General features: G+C 41.1%; 1 protein-coding gene across 3 annotated transcripts in view; it reads right to left on the reverse strand.

The window, feature by feature from the left end:
- Positions 1-20,068, reverse strand: part of LOC140464494 (ankyrin repeat and fibronectin type-III domain-containing protein 1-like) — a 924,898-nt gene that overhangs the window by 861,690 nt on the left and 43,140 nt on the right. The window lies entirely within an intron of this gene.

Below are 20,068 nucleotides of genomic sequence, written 5' to 3' on the forward strand. Positions count from 1 at the left end.
AAAGAGAAGCAGTCAATGATATTAATTATTTATCCTGTTTTTTTAATCAGTATATTGGTGAAGAAAGGATAGCATTTGAGTTAGTTGATGTTTGGACAGCTCTCGAAACAGTGACAACACCATTAATATCTGCAGTTGACCTTACTGACATGGGCGTTAAACAAATTCATCAGGAGGCACTCAGTACTACTCCAGAGATTTTGGAACTTACCTCCAGATGTACTTGCAGCCAGCTTCAAACTACTTGAGAATGGTTGCAGAAAGAAATGAGCTAATTGCAATGTCTCTAGTAAGTTCACATACTATATGGATACCATGAGGAAATTGCTATTAATAATGGCAAAAAGGGAACAGGCCAATGGCAGCTGGTGACACTTGTGTGAGCAACATATGTGACTAATCACAGCTTTGCATAAATAGCAGTTGCCACTGATGTCGGTGAACCAAGGTTAGTCATAAATTGAGAAACATCATCAATGTCTCCTGCGTTTGGTCTATCTATCAATGCTATTCTGTCAACTAGGAGAAAATGGATCATGAGGCACTGCCACAATCAAAACAATAGTACTATGAAAAACTAAGCAAATCGCATTAGCATACAAATCACTAGCACTGTGTATTAGAATAAGATAAACTCATTGGCATTGTTTTTATCATCTCCTTCATTATGCAGGAAATCATCTCTTCAAAAGCCGAAAACCATTCATTAGAACAAGCTGAAATTGGTTCTTGCTGTGCTACAAAGAAAGAAGCTAGCTATTCAGTGAGTATGTACTAAGTGGTTAAGACGTTTTCTGCTGTTAACGTTTTAATATAGTAAACAAATTGGTGGTAACATTAAAATAAAATATAGAAAATGCAATGGAAGTAAGTGAACACTACATTTAAATAATTAAGAATCATTAAACACGGCAGTTCAGGTGAAGCATCAAAATTGCAGCATATGGGAGCTCCTGGATACCATTGTGATCCAGGCAACCATGTCTTCAGTAAGTATTTCAAATTCAAGCAGTTTCAGCTGAGAGTTTATGACCTCTGAACTATAACCACTGCAATTTATCAGGGAAGAAGGAAGTTACCTGGATTCTTTGTAGCAGAAACCAGTCACAATCTTTGAATAGGATCTTCAGATTTGGTCAGTAATCAAGAACAGGAGGGTGTGACTGTGAATGAGGCTGGTAAGGAGTCTCAGATGCCAGTAGTGCAAGAAAGTCAGCCTTTGCAATTGTCCAATAGGCATGAAGTCTGTTTGAGTGAGAGGGGGACTACAGGATGGATGAACAAACAGAGCATGGAACCTTGCTTCAGGAAGCCACGTAAGTGGTGGGGGGGCAACAAAGAATGTCATAATTGTAGTTCTGAGGAAGGGTCATCGGGCACGAAACATTAACTCTAATTTCTCTTACAGATGCTGCCAGACCTGCTGAGCTTTTCCAGCAATGTCTGATTTTTGTTATTGTTGTTGGTCAGAACTGCAGCAGTAGGTAACTATATAGTGAGAGGGATTGACACAGTTCTCTGCAGCAAAGATTGAGAGACCAGTTGACTGTATTGCCTGCCCAATGCCAGGGTTAGGGATATCTGTTCAGGGATGGAAAAGAACTTGAAGTGGAGGGGCGGGAACCTATTAGTCATGTTCCGTGTATTTTCTAATAGGTAGAAACAGGAAAGAGGCTCTGCATAGAGAGTTAGAGGAAATAGGCACTAAATTATAAAGCAGACTCTCAAGCTTGTAATCTCAGGATTATTACTTGATCTGCATGCAATTTGGCATGGTGCACATAAAATTAGAGAGATGAATATGTTGCGTAAATGCTGGTGAGAGAGAAGTGGATTTCTGTTCATGGGTCACTGGCCCCAGTGCTAGAGAAAGTGGGACTGGAGAAGTGTGTACACCTGAACCATGCTTGTATGTACTTGCCAATGCACTTGCAAGGATGGGCCTGGCCTTGCTGCCGCGGAACGCTCCGAGTAGTTGGACCGTTCCGTATCACCTGTCCTTCGTGGAGAAATTTATGAGGAAAAACACCTTTGACCACAAGTCCATCAGGAAGTGGTCAGCACGTAGTGTCTTTGAGACCCTTCGGGAAAAGGAGAGGGCGGATCCTGTCGAGCGGTTCCCTGAGCAGACTGTCAAAGCCATTTGGCAGAATGCCTCATCGCCAGAACTTTCCAACAAGCACCAAGACGTGGCTTGGCTGGTGGTGAGAAGGGCTCTGCCTGTGAGATCCTTCATGCACGCCCGGACTCTCTGCCGCACCGCACGCTGCCCTCGAAGTGGCTGCGGGGGGGACGAGACTGTCACACACCTCCTTCTGGAATGTGCCTATGCAGAGGGATGTGCCTATGCAGAGATATAGTGAGAGGGATTGACACAGTTCTCTGCAGCAAAGATTGAGAGACCAGTTGACTGTATTGCCTGCCCAATGCCAGGGTTAGGGATATCTGTTGAGGGATGCGCTGAAGCTTGGGGCAGCTGCCGCCAAGGCGCGGTGGGGAAAAAGCACCGTGTAACATCGGCCTGCCTAAAGAAGAACAGGGGGCCCATGCGGACGTTTTTTTGGGGTCTGCTGATGCCTCAGCCAAATATATGTGCATAAGATTGAGAAATGCACAGACCTGTAAAAAGCAATGATAAATTCTGATCTGTGTTTGTAAATGTTGACATACGTATGGCATGACCAAATGTACAGACCATCAAATCATTTTATGAATAAAGTATATTTTTGAAATAAAAAAAGTACTTGCCAATGCACTTGCAAATTACATAAACAGAGAGGGTTTAAAGCTAAATAGTGGGGGCAAGGAACCAAATATAGAAAGATGTGGTATATCAAAGAATAAATGTACAACCTAAGTGAGTAATTAGTAAAATGGGAAAGTGAATGTCAGGAAGGGGTCAAGAGAAAAATCAAGAGATACACCAGCAATCAAGACAAGATGCTACAGAGATAAGAAAAAGTCAATACTAAAATCAAGAATCTGAATGCTTCCAGTGTTCACCACAAAGTAAGCGAATGATAGTGCACATTGAAGTAAACAAATATAACCCGATAGCCATTGCAAAGACATGGCTTCAGGACGACAACGACTGTATCCTAAATATTGGGATATATTTATCACATATCCTTATAGAGTCATACAGCACGGAAACAGACCCCTCAGTTCAACTCGTCCATGCCAAACATTATCCCAAACTGAATTAGTCCCACTTGCCTGTTCCTGGCCTGTATCTCTCCAAACCTTTCCTGTTCATGTATGTATCCAAATGTCTTTTAAATGTTGGAATTGTACCAACATCCACAGCTTCCTCAGGAAGCTCATTCCACACGCAAACCTCTGTCTGGGTTAACAATTTGCCTTTTATGTCTTTTTTAAATCCCTGCTCTCTCACCTTAAAAATGTGCCCCCTAGTTTTGAAATCCTCCATCCTAGGGAAAAGACAAATACCATTAACTCTATCTATACGCCTCATTATTTTATACACTTCTATCAGGTCACCTCTCAACCTCCTACACTCCAGTGAAAAAAGTCCTAGCTATCCAACCTTCCTTTATAGCTCAAACCTTCCATATCCGGAAATATCCTAGTAAATCTCTTCTGAACTCTCTCCAGCTTAATAATATCTTTCCTAACTATCACAAAAATAGGAAGCTAGGTAGAGATGGAGGAGTAGTACTGTTAATCAAGCATGGCATTTGTGCAGTAGTTAAAGATAATCTTAATTCAAAAGATCAGGACGTTGAATCAGTTTGAGCAAAGATGAAGAATAGGAGGGGAAAGTTACAAGTGGGAGTGGTCCATAAACTCCCTAACTAATCTATATACAAACTAGAAAAATCAACCTGGCAGAGAATGCTTTCCAAGTAGTTTCTTAGAACAACACCTTTTGGAATTGAACATTGTATTGTGAAAAATGGCAGGATTAATTAATGACCTCAGAGATAAGGCATGCCTAGTTGCAACGAGGATTTTTAAAAATCCATTAATAATTGTAAACCAATGATGGAAGGGAGAGAGAAAATTAATAGAATTACAATCATAAGGGAAGTACTAAGCAAACAGATGGAGCTATCAGCTGACAAGTGTCCCGATCCATTGACTTCATTCTTGGGTCTTAAAAAAAGGTTGCTAATGAACTGCAAGATACATTGGTATTAATTTTCCAAAATTTTCTAGATTCAGGAAAGTTTCCATTAAACAGGAAGGTAGCAAATGTAAAATTCAAGAAGCGAAGGAGGCAGAAAACAGGAAATCATATGCCACCCAGCTTGACATTTGTCCATCATTAATGAAATAACAGCTATGCATTTGGAAAAACTTTAGATAATTGGATGGAACCCAACTGGTGAGACCACATTTTGAATACTGTGTGCAGTTTTGATCCCCTTATTTCAGGAGGGATATAAATGCATTGGAAGCAGTTCAGAGGCAATTTACAAGACTGATATCTGGAATGAAAGGGTTAACTTATGAGGACAGGTTGGACAAGTTGGTCTTGTTTCCACTGGGGTTTAGAAGAATAGAGATGGCTTGATTGAAGGGTCTTGAGTGGTCTTGATGAGGTGGAACGAAAGACTGCTCTGGTGGGTGAGTCCAGAATTAGAGGGTACTGATATAAAATGGGTCAAACTTTCAGGGCACAGTTGAGAAGTATTCTTTTTCTGAGAGTTATGCAGCTTTGAAGTTCTCTGCTGCAGTAAGTGGTGAAAGAGGTGGGGGTCATTAAATAATTTTAAGACACAATGGAATGGCACAGTGGCTCAGTGGTTAGCACTGCTACCTTATAATACCAAGGACCTGGGTTCAATTCCAGCCTCTGGTGATTGTGCAAACTCCACACAGACATTCTCCCCATGTCTTGTGTGGGTTTCCTCTGGGTGCTTAGTTTTGTTCCACAATCCAAAGATGTGCAGGTTAGGTGAACTGGCCATAGTGTTCAGGGATGTGTAGGTTAGGTGAATTAGTCAGGGGTAAACGTAAAGTAATGGGGAATGGATTTGGATGGGATACTTTTTGGAGAGTCGGTATGGACTTGTTAGGCTGAACGGCCTGTTTCCACACTGTAGGGATTTTAATTCTTAAAAACAATTCTAATTGAATAGATTCTTATTAGGCAGAGGAATCGAGAGTTCTTGGGGTAGGTGGGAACATGGAATTAGAAACACAAAGAGATTAGCTATGATTTTATTGAATTATGAAGTCAGCTCAAAGTCTGCAGGCCAAATGGCCTATTTCTGCTCCTATTTTATATGTTCAGAGCAGGGGTCAATTTTGATTCACCTGCACATTTATATGCCCAGATTCTTGTGGGAGCTTGAGAAAATATCCCTTTAGGGCTGTGGTTCAATCATCAAAATTAAATAAGAAAAGCTTTTCCACCTACTTATTAAAGACAAAATAACTTTACACAAAAGAACATAAGAACAGCAGTGGGCCATTCAGCCCATTGCGACTTCTCTGCCATTCGATAAGATTATAGCTGATCATCCATGTCAATTCTTTTTCCATATTATCCCAGTATCCCTTTACTTCATTGGCATTTATAAAACTGTCAATCTCTGTGTTAAACACATTCTTCCACAGCTCTGTAGGGTAAAGTATTCCAAAGATTCACAACCCTCAGGCTAAAAATAGGCTATCCTCAGTGACTTCCCCCATATTTGGAACTGTGTCCTCTGGAGCTGGACTCCTGAGCCAGGTGAAACATCTTATCTGCATTTATCCTATCCCTTTAAGTATTCTGTAGTTTTCGATTAATTCACCTCTCATTCTTTCAAACTCAAGAGGATAGAGGCCTAATTTCCCCAAACTCTCTTCATAGGACAGTCCTGCGTCCCAGGAAGAAGTCTGGTGAATCTTTGTTGCACTCCTTCTTTGGCAATAATAGTCTTCCTTCTTAGATAAGAATATTTGGTCCTTAAGAGGACCAATAGAGCTTGAAACTTGAAAAAGGAAAGCATCCAGACAGCCACATCTTATTTTTGTCAGCAGCACTCTCATCACATTAATTACACTTATAAAATAAAGAAAGCTAATGTGAAAGTTAGAAATCTGATGAAGGGTCTGACATTTAAGAATAGGTCAACCAGCTATCTGTGGCCGTGATTTCCTGGTTTTCAGTTTACGTGCAGGTGGTTTCAGTGGCAACTGGCTTGCATCGAGAAAATCAGCCAGCAACTTCAGGCAGTGTGGTACTCAACAAACAAGGGACCTGATATTACAAGAAGCTTGTCAGACACCACTTAAGTGCCTAATTAGCATTTGATCCAGTGAGCTTTGTTCTAGGTGTGAGCAAGAGTGTTCATCACTTTTAAAGAAGCTCCTACACTAACTGAATAAATCATTATATCCAGTCCATAATTTCTAAAGCCACTGATTATGCAAATGAGAATCACATCATTCCTTGTATCTAATATGCTACCTCTTTTCATAGTCTCTGAAAAGTCCACTTCCTCCATGAAATCTAAAACAGAAACAATCCATCTTGCTCAGGAATTCTTGCTCTGCCATTTTATAATATGCATGAGGCATTGGCCCAGGAATTGAATGACATGCAGTATTCAATGATAGAAACTGAACCTTTGTGCCTGAACATCATAACAGATGGTATTTTCCATCAACAACACCCACCTTCTTGTACCAATTTCTCTCTCTAGCATTGAAAGAAGGACAGACAATTTCCAAAAACTCATAATCAATTGTAAAGGTTGTTACAACATGGCAGTGAACCCTTCTGCATATTAGATCAAACATACAGAAAAGCTCACCTCGCCTCGTAATCTGTTAAATATGAGTGAAAGAGAACTACTCAAATTCCAGACAGTATTTTAGTTAAATTTTACTTTCCCCAATCAAAAGAAATTTCATCTTCTCCAAGCTTATTTGATTAGCATATGACTATAATATAAGATTTTTGCCTCATTTTTGCTTTTTCTCATCTCACTTGACTAAAGAACAAAGTATAGGTGGAATGACTGCTTAAAATCAGAAAATATTCTGACAGTAGATTTCACCACACCATACTTCCTTATACTTGTGAATTATAATAAATTAAACTACATAATTTTCACAATAGGGTGTACAGAGAAAACTAATCTATATTGAAGTGGGTATTAAAATGGAAATTCCAAGTAAGTTAGTTGCAAATAAACAGTTATGACTACAGTGATACTTTTTCACTATGAATACACATCTAAAGAAAAAGCTTTTTTTATTTAATTTAATATTTCTTCCAATGCATTCACCTTATATTGTTCCTTGAGATTAATTTTTAGTAATTTTCAATTTAGTTTAACTTACTGTATTTTTTCTCAGTTCCTTAACAATTTTAAAATGGTTGATATAATGTTCTGCCGTTTTTAACACCCCCATTTAAACATTTTACACACCACTGATAGCTATAAACTCTGGGTTACTTATCCTCAGCAATATACTGAAAAATAACAATCAGAATATAAATTTTGCTCACCCGGCATAGGACAGGAAAAGTCAACAGCAAGCCAAGTCGACATAGCTTATTCATTAACCCATCGAAAATCTAGTTCTGGAAAAGTTAATTTAAGTACCAGAATATTTCAAAATTCCAATATATTGAGCTGGGGTATTTGGGTAGAACATATGATTACAAAAACTGTTTTTTCTTAAATCAAATTCCCCCACTATAACATTCATTACCAGCTCCTCAATTCATCCAGTGTCAAGTAAGCTCCTCACACTGAGAAAGTGATCTCTTTTCATCCAGCTTGGAAATGCCTCTGTCATTACTTCAGTCAGTAGTTATAGAATATTACCAGTGCTTTACATCATATACATTAATACATTAATGCTCCATGCCAGTTCACACTCATTGATAAAACACGTGTTAAGTTGGACAATAAATCTTCAAGGAAGGCCAAATTCCATTTCAGATTGGAGTGACAGCTTAACTTCCCCCACTTAAATTTCATTCATAGCTCTTTTCTATTTTCATATGAAAAAAAACTACTGCAAGAAATTTATTTCTGAACTGATTAAAAATTATGCCAGAAATAACTCCACAGAGGTAGGAGTATCAGGTATCCCATCACCAACTCACCCTTTATTTACATGCTGAGAATCTTTGATATTGATCCAACTCCCTCAGAGTCAGCTCTCAAAATGAACAGTCTGATACTCTTGTTTTTTTCTTGAAAATACCCCAATATTACTGCCATATAGCAGTAGTGCTTATTTTCCCCAGCACCTATGTATGCATGGAGGTGAGAGACACAAAAATACCAGCTGACTAAATAACTTTATTAATACTCTACACCAGAAAAGCACACCTGTGGGTAAGAAATCAGGAACAGGCAGAGCCCCATTGGGCAATGCCTTTGTGAACAAAAAGGTGAAGGGCAGGAACATTTATTTTTTTTATTTTTAATTCAACATTATATAAATTGACAATACACATGACACACTAACAGTTGATAGTCAAAAAAACTACAAAGAAATGGGGTCTCGAAAACAAACATCCCAAGTCCCCCTATAACCAACAGGAAAAGCAGTACACAGAACAGACAAAATAAACACTCCTGTTCTTAGAAGAAAAATCACAATAAACAATAAAGAAAAACAAAAAAAATCCAAAACAAAGTTTACCTGAAAGAAGAGGGAGAGACAAAAAAGAAACCTCTCCTCCTTAGTACGAAGCTCAATAGCAGTAATGAATACACTGACTGTGTGGTCCAGGCAGTTCGTAGGTCAGTTCCCCCTCCAAAATGGAGAGTCCTTCACCACTGATCCAGTTCCTTCAGAGGCAGTTCTCAGAGCGACAGAACTTCTGACACTTTTTTTAATATGTTTGACACTCCTGTTTATTTTTTCCGTGCGAACTCCTGCTTAATTTTTTCTTTTTTTACTTTTTAAAGATTTTCCCCCACACCACCACCTAACAGCAGGAGTGCTTATTTTCCCCAGCACCCATGTCGTGTGTGTGCAGGTGTCAGACACATTGAAGAACAACAAGTGTGTAAATCTTTATTTATATTCCACCACCAGGAAGAAACACCCGCGTGGCCAGTGACAAGCAGTGCCCTTCTCAAGAGAGGGCAATGCTGCATGATCAACAAGTGAAAGTAAGGCAGGAATTAAATTAAAATACAGTTGGAGGGGGAAATAAAACACTCCATTCCCTGCGGTGCCCACCTCTCCCTGAAAATCACAAGGGTGTTGGTAGACACCCCGTGCTCCTTCTCCAGGGACGTCCGGGCTCTAACATACCTGCAGAAGAGGGGCAGGCAATCAGCCCTAATGACCCCCACCATGGCCCGCTGCCTGACCTGTTTATGACCAGTTTGGCCAGGCCCAGGAGCAGATGCACGAGGAGGTCCTCTGACCTACCCTCCCCCCTCCATACCAGGTGAACAACTGTAGATGGTTTCCTCGAGGACACTATCCTAAGAAAATCTTGCAAACATGTCCTGGAACTGAGATGACAGACCAACAACAACCATCTTCCTATGTGCCAGATATGATTCCAATCAGAGGAGAGTTTCCCCAAATCCCATCAACACTAGATTTGTTAGGGCTCCTTGATGCCATACTCAGTCAAATGCCACCTTGGTGTCAAGGGCAGTCATTCTTACCCAACCTCAGGAATATAGTTCTTTTGTCCATGTTTGAACGAAGCTTGAAATGAGGTTAGTAGCTGAGTGGCCCTGGCAGAACCCAAACTGAGCAGATTATTGCTGAGCAGGTACTGTTGATGACATGTTTCATCACTTAATTAACTGATAGGTGGTAGTTGGCCAGGTTGCATTTGTCCCCCTTTTGTGTGTAGGACATACCTGGGCAATTTTCTACATGGTCAGGTAGATGCCAGTATTGTAGCTGTATTGGAGCAACTTAACTATGGGTGCAGCAAGTTCTGGAGCACTGGTCTTCAGTGTTATAGCAAGCATGTTGCCAGGGTACATAGCCTTTGCAGTATTCAATGACTCTTACTGTATCTTGATATTATGTGGAGTGAATCGAATTGACTGAAAACTAGCATTTGTGTTTCTGAAAATCTTTAGAGGATGCCAAGATGGATTATCACTTGGCACTTTTACCTGAAGATTGTTGTGAATGCTTCAGCCTTATCTTTTGCACTGATGTGTTGAGCTCATTCAACATTGAGGATGGGGATATTTGTGGAGCTGCCTCCTCAGTGAGTTGTTCAATTGTGCACCACTATTCATGACTGGTTGTGACAGGACTGCAGAATTTAGATCTGATCTATTGGTTGTGGAATTACTTAGCCCTGTCTTATCACTTGCATTTTATGCTGTTTTGCATCTTATTCACGTTAATACCTCATTTTAGGTATGCCTGATGCTGTTCCTGACACACTCTTCTGCACTTTCCATTATACAATGGCTGATCTCATGATTTGGGGGTGTGGTATGCTGGGCCACAGGGTTGCAAGCTGTGTTGCAGTTTGATTCTGCTGATGCTGATGGCCCACAGTGCTTCATGGATGCCCAGTTTTGAGATGCTAGATCTGATTGAAATGTCTCATTTAGCACACTGATAATGTCACACAACACAATAGAAGATATTTTCAATGCAAATTCAGGGCCGTGGTCTCTCTTAGTAATACTATCTGCATCCATGCTATCCTCAATACCTCCTCCAAGAGTTGTTCAACATAGAAGAGCCCTGATTCATCAACTGAGGGAGGATGGTTCATGATAATCAGCAGGTTTCTTTGCCCATGTTTGACCTGGTTCAATAAGACTTTATGCTGTCCAGAGTTCCTCCTGACTGTATATTATTGCACCACCACCCCTGCTGGGCTTGTCCTGCCAGTAGGACAGGACATAAGCAGGGATGGTGACTTCTGGGGCATTAGGCACGATTCCATAAGAATTAGATTAGATTCCCTACAGTGTGGAAACAGACCCTTCGGCCCAACCAGTCCACACAGACCATCCCCCTCTGATTAATGCACCTAATGCTATGGGCAATTTAGCATGGCCAATTCACCTGACCTGCACATCTTTGGACTGTGGGCAGAAACCAGAGTACACAGAATAAACCCACGCTGACACAGGGGAGAATGTGCAAACTCCACACAGACAGTCGCCAGGGGCTGGAATCAAACCTGGGACCCTGGTGCTGTGAGGCAGCAGTGCTAACCACTGAGCCACCGTGCCACCTCAGTACTATGTCAGGCTGTTGCTTGTCAAGGTTGTGAGCTAGCTCTCCCAATTTTGGTACTCACCCCCAGTTGTTAGTAAGGGGGGATTTCACAGGATGGATAGGGCTCTTTTACTTTTGTCCTTTCCAGTATCTAGATCAATGCCAGATGGTCTGTCTGGTTTTATCTTTTGAGACGTTCTAGTGATTGTTATAACCAAGTGGCTTGCTAGGCCATTTCAGTGGACAGTTAAGAGTCAACCACCTTATTGTGGATTTGGAGTCATGTGTGAACCAGACCAGGTAAGGACTGCAGTGTCCTTTCTGGAATTGAACCAGATGGGTTTTTCTGATAACCGACAATGATTTCATGGTTATCAATAGACTCTTAATTTTTTTTAAAATCTAACACTCTCAATCTGAGAAGCAACACTTACAGGAATCACAGATTGGAGAAAGGGAGTCAACATATTTTCCCATATCTCCAATCTTTAACCCTGGTATGATGTCAGAGTAGAACCACATGCCAAAACACAAATTCACCTCTTAAGACAACATTTGTATTTTCAAACAGAGCTCCCTCAACACACTGGGTGAAAATAATTACCCAAGAAACTATATACACCAAAAAGATTCAGAATTAATTTTTGGTGCATTCTAACTGAATTAACTTGGCCACAGCATCCCTTGGTGCTCCTGATTACAGCAGAAATGACTGCATAGCAAATATTACAGAAGTATTTTTGTCTGCCTTTATTCATTGATTTTAATCTGTTGTAATTAGGACCAGTATACTTGGCATACTTGCAATTTTCTAAAGACTCAAAACTACACAATTCATTGTGTCAAAGTCCATTAATATTAATGCCTTGTATTTCTTGGTGAAATATGGTAATAAGAGATCTATGCAGAATTACAGACGAGTTTACTTCAATTAACCTAATCGATCAAATTGAGTAGAAAATGTTCTTCTCATTGTCAAAGGATGCCTACTCATTTCACATTGCAAGATAAAATGAATTCATTGAAGACTGAATATAACTCTTAAAAATTGACGGTAATTCAAATCATATTCTTGTCAAAAAGCTTTTAGGAAACAGGAGTGGCACACAATCTCTATTTAGCAGAGTACATGTACCAGTTTAGATATTGTGGCTGCGTTACACCGCCAACTAACTGGGCATTAATTTTTAAAATCTCAATATATTGTAGAACTATAGGCTCTCAGAATGGTTACAGAACAGAACAAGGCAATTCAGCCCTTCATATCTATAGTGGTTCTCTGCAACAGTGGCTCAGGAGGTCCCATTCCCCACTCTTTCCCAACAACACTTCTCGCTGTAATTTTAATAAGATACACATGACAATAAATAAATCAATAGATTAATAAATCAACATTTTTGAATATCGATCATACTAGGAGAGATCAACTGAGGGGGAAGAGATTGAGAAGAGATGGAATTTGAGGGGTGTATGACTTGGAGGAAGAGATATTGCAATTATCACATTCTCTTTTAAAAACTCTCAAACTGAATTTGCTCTACTGCACTGTCAGGCAGTCCACTTCATATTGTTACCATATGATGTGTAGGAAATATTTTCCTCCTGTTACCTTTGGCTCTTTTGCCATTCATCTTAAATCTTTGATGCTTAAGCCTTCCATTTTTCTCTATCTGAAGAAGTCAAATTGGACTGGAAATGTCTGTTTCTCTCTTCAGATATTGCCAAACCTGCTAAGTTTCGCCTGCACTTTCTGATTTTTATCTGCACTATTTAGATCCCTCATGATTTTTAAACTTGATCACAACACATCTCAATCTCCCTCTTCTAAAGACAACAGTCCCAGATTCACCAAATGGGTGAAGTCAGTGTTGGTCTGTGTGCGATGTGTCTCAAATGTATATGTCTGTCTGAGTAGCTGTTCCCTTGGCCCTACCATTCACCAATTTTTCCCCAGTCTCCAATCATAGAAGGTGAAGTCAGTCTGGATTGTGCCTGCCATCCCAATCATATTCCTCTCAATATAACTTCCCCTATAATCAACATTCTTATCTCACTCTTCCTGCCTTTTTTGGAGATCAATCCTAGCTTCCCTCAATCCTTCTCCTTCAGGTTCCCTTAGCCTTTCCAGAGTCAGTTTCCTCCTGTCTGTTTTGTGTGCGCAACACAGCACTGTGTTTAACAATGGGGTCTTTAATTAAGTCAACTTCAGCTGTCTTCCTACAGTGTCCTCCATTACAGGTAACATATCCACAGCAGACTACAAAGCCCATTTAAACAAGATTGCACTTCAATCCAAACACTTCCCCCAACCCTCTCACACTCTTCAGATATTCACCCCTCAAACTGCCTCCCCTGAACATCATTGCTCTTTGGAGCTTCCCTTTTCATCTATCCCCTTATACACCCTGAGTCTTTTGGCCCTCTACTCTGCCTCTCCCTCCATTGCCATACATACTCTCTCCCTCCAGGTCATACAACCCATCAAATTCCATCTCGTCTCAATCTCTTTCCCTCAATCAATCTTTCTTAGTATGATCGATATTGATTATTTATTGTCACATGTATCTTATTAAAAATACAGTGAGAAGTGTTGTTTAATGTTACCACTCTCTGATGCCATGTTAAAACACAGAAAAATACAATATTTAAAATTTTTAAAAAGAGAAATATTAGGTTATTTTTTAAGTCAATAACTTGGAGAATGTGTCTTTCTATAAGTATGCCCTCACTTGATCTCGATTTAATGTTCTCACGTGGCTATTCTCCCCCCTCCTCCGTCGCAACCGCCTGCGCCCTCCTGTGGTTGGGTTGAGATCTGCAGCATCCCTTTAGCACAAGGAATCACTGCCAGCGAAATGTTCCTTGACCTGTGAAGTATTTACAGCATTTGGTGTTCAGATCACAGGGAATGTTTCACCCATCTACACTGAGCATAGTCACCATTACCCCGAGGTCAGGTGTAATGTCAAGGTCTATGCCAGTGTTTCACTTAAATATAATTAGCTACATAGATTCAATTAATTGTTACTAAAACAGAAATTGCTTGAAAAACTCAGCAGGTCTGGCAGTATTTGTAGAGAGAAATCAGAGTTTCGGGTCCAGTGACTCTTCCTCAGATCTGCAATTAATTGTCAGTTTGCTTTTCACAACTTTAATTAGTAGGGTATTGACAGTCGAGTCTGAAGTTGCACAGTCAAAAAATGTGGCACTGGAAAAGCACAGCCAGTCAAGCAGCATCTGAGGAGCAGGAGAGTCGACGTTTTAAGTATAAGCTCTTCATCAGGAGTGTATTGCACAGTTGCCTAAATCAGAACATTGAAATTTCAATTCCGACTCCATTGAGTTGAGCCTATGATCCAAGAAGTTGACACTCGTAAACGTTGCTCAGAGAATGCTACATTTCAACTTCGAATGCGAAAATCGGCCCAAATGTTCCCACCCTGTTTGGATTTGAATTTATCCATTTGTCTTTAGATGTTTTCTGCAACGGAGATTCTTGTTCAAAGGCTTCCTGCTACAAACCCATCCAGGAATCCACAAATCCAACAGCAATGAGAACCCACATGGAAACCATGCTTCTTTTTACTGCAATGTGCCATGTTTTGTGATTTAAATTCTGGCAGCACTGCCAGCTATTTTGGCAGTTCCTGTGAAAAATCATGCTTGGGTGCAAGAGAGGTAAAGAAAGTGTTGTATGGTACCAACTGGGTAAGGTCAGTACTATGCCATGCTAGGTGAGTGAACGAATGCTTAGGGTCGGTCCGGCAAAGCAGGGTTGAAGACAGAGAGGTAGTGTTAGGTCCAGCATGTGGAAGGGAAATGTGTTCAGATCCAAATTGTCAAACTCAAGGGATGGTTGCATATGGGGTAGGTCAGGTGGGCAAGGTGGAGTGTTGGTTCAGCTGGAGTGATTTTCAAGTTTGGTCATGAGGGATAATGGCAGATCAGGATTCAGGAGAGAGTGCTGGTACATCCTGAGAGGAGGGTAGGGGTGGAAGGAGTAATTCTGGCAAGGTAGGGTGATGTTGGGTCCAGCGAAGGGGCTCTAGCTGGTGGGGGGGGTGGGGGGGGGGGTGAGGTGTGGCCAAGGAAAGGAAACTGATTGGTTATGGGTGGGGTCTGATATTAATGCACTCTTTTGGAGGATTCTAGACATGCAAGAATTGCCCATCATAAAATTCAATTTTCTAGTCAGTTCCATTGGAGCATTGCTAATCTGCATAACACTTACATACAACTCCAGTCTGTGTTACTTCATTATAATGGCCTAGATAGCCTGATGGAGAAAGTGAGGACTGCAGATGTTGGAGATCAGTGTTGAAAAGTGTGGTGCTGGAAAAGCAGAGCCGGTCAAGCAGCATCCGGGGAGCAGGCAAGTTGACATTTTGAGCATAAGCTGTTCATCAGGAATATAGGTGAGACTCAAGAGGGCTGAGAGATAAATAAGAGGGGGTTGGGGCTGGGAGGAAGGTAGCTGGGAATGTAATAGGTATTTGAAGGTGGGGGGGTGATGGTGATAGGTCGAAGCAGAGGGGGGAACAGATAGGTGGGAAAGAAGATGGACAGCTCAAGAGGGTGGTGCTGAGTTGGAGGGTTGGATCTGGGATAAGATGGGGAGGGGAGATGAGGAAACTGGTGAAATCAACATTGATCCCACCTTGGGACTCTCCAACCACATGGGATCAATGTTGGTTTCACCAGTTTCCTCCTCTCCCCTCCCCCATGCTTAATATGGATTCAACCCTCCAACTCGGCACGACCCTTTTGAACTGTCCTACTTGTCCGCTTCATTCGCCACTCCGACCTATCACCATCACCTCCCACTTTCATCTATTTATCACATTCCCAGCTACCTTCCCTACAGCCCTCGCCCTCTCCCTCCCATTTATTCTCAGCCCCCTTGGGCTACCTCCACATTCCAGAGGAAAAGTTTATGCTCAAAATGTCAACTCTCCTGTTCCTCGGATGCTGCCTCACCGGCTGTGCTTTTCCATTACCACATTTTGGATGACCAGAGAATCTTTGGAGCAGTGCAACACTCAAGAAGCTTGGTACCATCCAGGACCAAGCAGCCTGCTTGATTGGCACCACATCTACAAACATTCAGACCCTCTACCACCAATGTTCAGTAGCATCAGTGTGTCCAAACTATACGATGTACTACAGAAGTTCACCAACCTTTCTTTCAAACCCATGTCCACTTGAAGTACAAGGGCAGCAGACACATGAGATTAGATTAGATTCCCTACAGAATGGAAACAGGCCCTTCGGCCCAATAAGTCCACCCAGACCCATTCCCCTACATTTTACCCCTGACTAATGCACCTAACACTATGGGCAATTTAGCATGGCTAATTCACCTGGCCTGCACATCTTTGGATTGTGGGAGGAAATCCATGCAGATACGGGGAGAATGTGCAAACTCCACACAGACAGTCACCCAAGGTGGGAATCGAACCAAGGTGTCTGGCGCTGAGAGGCAGCACTGCTAACCACTGAGCTACCATGCTGCCCTTAATGGGATACACATCACCATTTGCAAGTTCTCCTCAAAACCACTCAACATCCAGACTTGGAAATATAGTGTCATTCCTTCAGTGTTGCTTGGTCAAAATTTAGGAACTCCCTTCCTAATGGCATTATGGGTGTACCTACACCAACTGGACTGCAGCAGTTCAAGAAGGTAGCTCACTATCCTCTTCAAAGGGCAAGTAGGGATGGATAATAAATCCTAATTCAGCCAGCATTGCTAACATCACATAAATGTAGGAAAGCAAATGATATACAGTCTGTTCTGTTGTAATGCAATAGTTCTATTCCTGCACAATCCCGTGTTATAAGAAAATCATGTAATAGCAGCACCATTTAAACCAATGAGGCTGGAATTGCATTATAGCCAATACAGGTAAGGAAAGTTTGTGTTAAATAATGGTCTAAATTCTTCAATTGTGTTATAATTAATTTGCATTAAAGAAACACAGGTTATATCAGAACAGACTGCATTGGCTTTCATTAAAAGAGGATTTAAGTTCAGTTAAACAAGGCCTTACTGCAGTTATCACACCTGGAGATCACACCTGGAATATTACATGCAGTTTTGATTGCTGTACGTATACTTGTCATATGGAGAGTGCAGCGAAGGTACACTAAGCTGAAACTGGGGATACAGGACTATCCAGTGAGGAGGGAATGGATGACTGGGCCTGTATAATCACTATTGTATAGAAAGATATGATTGAAGCATTTAAAATACTGACAGAACTGGAGAGGTTAGATGCAGGGAGGAATTTCCCCAACTGGGAAGTCCAGAACCAAAGAACACAGTCTCAGAATACAAGGATACAAGATTTAGGACTGAGAAAAGGAAAAATACTTTCCACTCAAAGGATAGAGAACGTGTGGAATTCTGTACCACAGAAGGTGTGGGTGCCAAGTGCTGAAAATATTCAGAAGAGGGTTTGTTTTCCAATTTTAAAGGGGAATATGACATTGAGATAGAGGATCAGCCATGATCATATTGCCTGGCAGAGCAGGCTTGAGGTTCAGAGAACTCCTGCATTGTGGAAACAGGCTATACGGCCCATTGAGTCTACACCAACCCTCCGAAGAGCATCCCACACCCTATCCCTGTAACCCTGCATTTTCCACTGCTAATCCACCGAGTGTGCACATCCCTGGACACTATGGGCAATTTAGCATCGCCATCTTTGGACTGTGGGAGGAAACTGGAGCACCCGGAGCAAACACATGCAGACACAGGGAGAATGTGTAAACTCCACACAGACAGACAGACAGTCACCAAAGAGTGGATTCAAACCTGGGTCCCTGGCACTTTGAGGAAGCAGTGCTAACCACTGAGCACCATGCCACCCATTTATGTGTCTATATATTTAAAAAAGGACAATCAAGGCACTGATTTAATCCTTGAAGGTTGCACGTCATTGAATGCAGCACTCTCTCAGTAGTACTGCAGTATCAGCCCTGTTTTACATATAAATTAGGAGCAAGAATAGGCTATTCAGGCCCTTGAGTCTACTCCACCATTCAATAAGATCATTATCTCAAATTCACATTCCTGTGTACCCCTGTTAATCTTTCACCATGCTTAACATGAATCTATCTATTATAAAAATATTCAAGGACTCTTCTTCCATCTCCTTTTCAGACAGATGCATGACCCTCAGAGATATGAACAGTCTCTGATTTGTAAGCAATGACCTCAAGTGTCCGAGTTTCCCAGAAGAGGAAACATCCTCTCCATTTTGACCCTTTCAAGACTATCAAGATCTTAAATAAATCAAAGAATTGTGGAGACTGGAGATCTAAAATAAAAATGGAAATTACTGGCAAAATTCAGCAGGTCTGGCAGCATCTGTGGGAAGAAAGCAGAGTCAACATTTCAAGACTGGTGACTGTTCATCAGAACTCTTTATTCCTATAATATGGTGACCAAAACTACATGGGAGGATTCCATTTGTGGTCTAACCTGCATTTTACACACTTTCAGCATAACCTCCTTGATCCTCAGGTATTCTGTGTCTCAGCTAATAACGACAAGCATCCCACATGTCTCTAACCAACTTCTCTACCTGCCTTGCTACCTTCAGGAATCTGTGGATATGCTCACCAAGTTCTCTCCTAATCTTCAGGGCTTTCCAGGGTCCTACATTCATATTGTTAACTCTCCCCAAGTGCATTACCTCACTTTTCTGGTTGAATTCCATTTGCTATTGTTCTTCTCAGCTGACCAGTTCACTGGTATTCTCCTACACTTTACAGCTGTCATCCTCATTCTCTACCACCCGGACAAGTTTGTGTCATCTACAAACTTTTTAATCATACACCCCTACATTTAAGTCCAAATAATTAACATGTAACACAAACAACAAAGGTCCCAATACTTAATCTTGCAAAATCCTATGAGAAGCAGACTTTCATTCATAGAACCATCCCTCTGTATCACCCTCTACTTCCTGCCTCTCAGCCAATTTTGTATCCAACATACCACTTTGTCTTGGATCCATGAGTTCATAATTCCTTGACCAGTCTGTCATAGGGAAAACTTATAAAAAGCCTAAATAAATTCAATGTTGACTACATCAAATACACTATCGTCATTCATTCAGTTCCTTAAAAAAAATAAATCAAATTTGTCAAACATGACCTTCTCCTGACAAACTCATGCTTACTATCCATGTCTCTCCAAGTACAGATATATTCTGTTCCTCAAAATTCTTTCGAATAACTTCCCCACCTGCAAGGTTAGACTGACTGACCAATAATTTCCTGGTTTATCCCATCCAGCCTTTTTTTTTAAATAATGAGATAACGTTAACAGTGCTCCAGTCATAAAGTCATACAGCACGGAAACAGACCCTTTGGTCCAATCAATCAATGCCAATCATAATCCCAAACTAAATTAGTCCCAACTGCCTGCTCCTGGCCCAATTCCCTCCAAACCTTTCCTATCCATGAACTTATTCAAATGTCTTATAAACATTGTAATTGTTCTCGCATCTACCACTTACTCAGGAAGTTAATTCCACAAGTGAACCGCCCTCTTGTCTTTTTTAAATCTCTCCCCACTTACCTTAAAAATGTGCCCCCTAGTCCTGTAATCCCCCAACCCAGGGAAAGGAAATCCACCATTAACTCTATCCATACCTCTCATCATGTTGTAAACTTCTATCAAGGCACCTTTCAACCTCCTACACCCCAGTGAAAGAAGTCCCAGCCTAACCAGCCTTCCTTTATAGCTCAAACCTTCTATACCTGGCAACATCCTGGAAAATCTCTTCTGAACCCTCTCCAGCTTGATAATATCATTCCTATGACTGGGTGACCATAACTGGACACAGTATTCCAGAAGAGGCCCGTACAACATCAACATGTTTTCCAAACTCCTATACTCAAAGGATTGAGC

This window comes from Chiloscyllium punctatum, chromosome 40 (genome assembly GCF_047496795.1).
Source record: "Chiloscyllium punctatum isolate Juve2018m chromosome 40, sChiPun1.3, whole genome shotgun sequence".
In the NCBI taxonomy this organism is placed as follows: domain Eukaryota; kingdom Metazoa; phylum Chordata; class Chondrichthyes; order Orectolobiformes; family Hemiscylliidae; genus Chiloscyllium; species Chiloscyllium punctatum.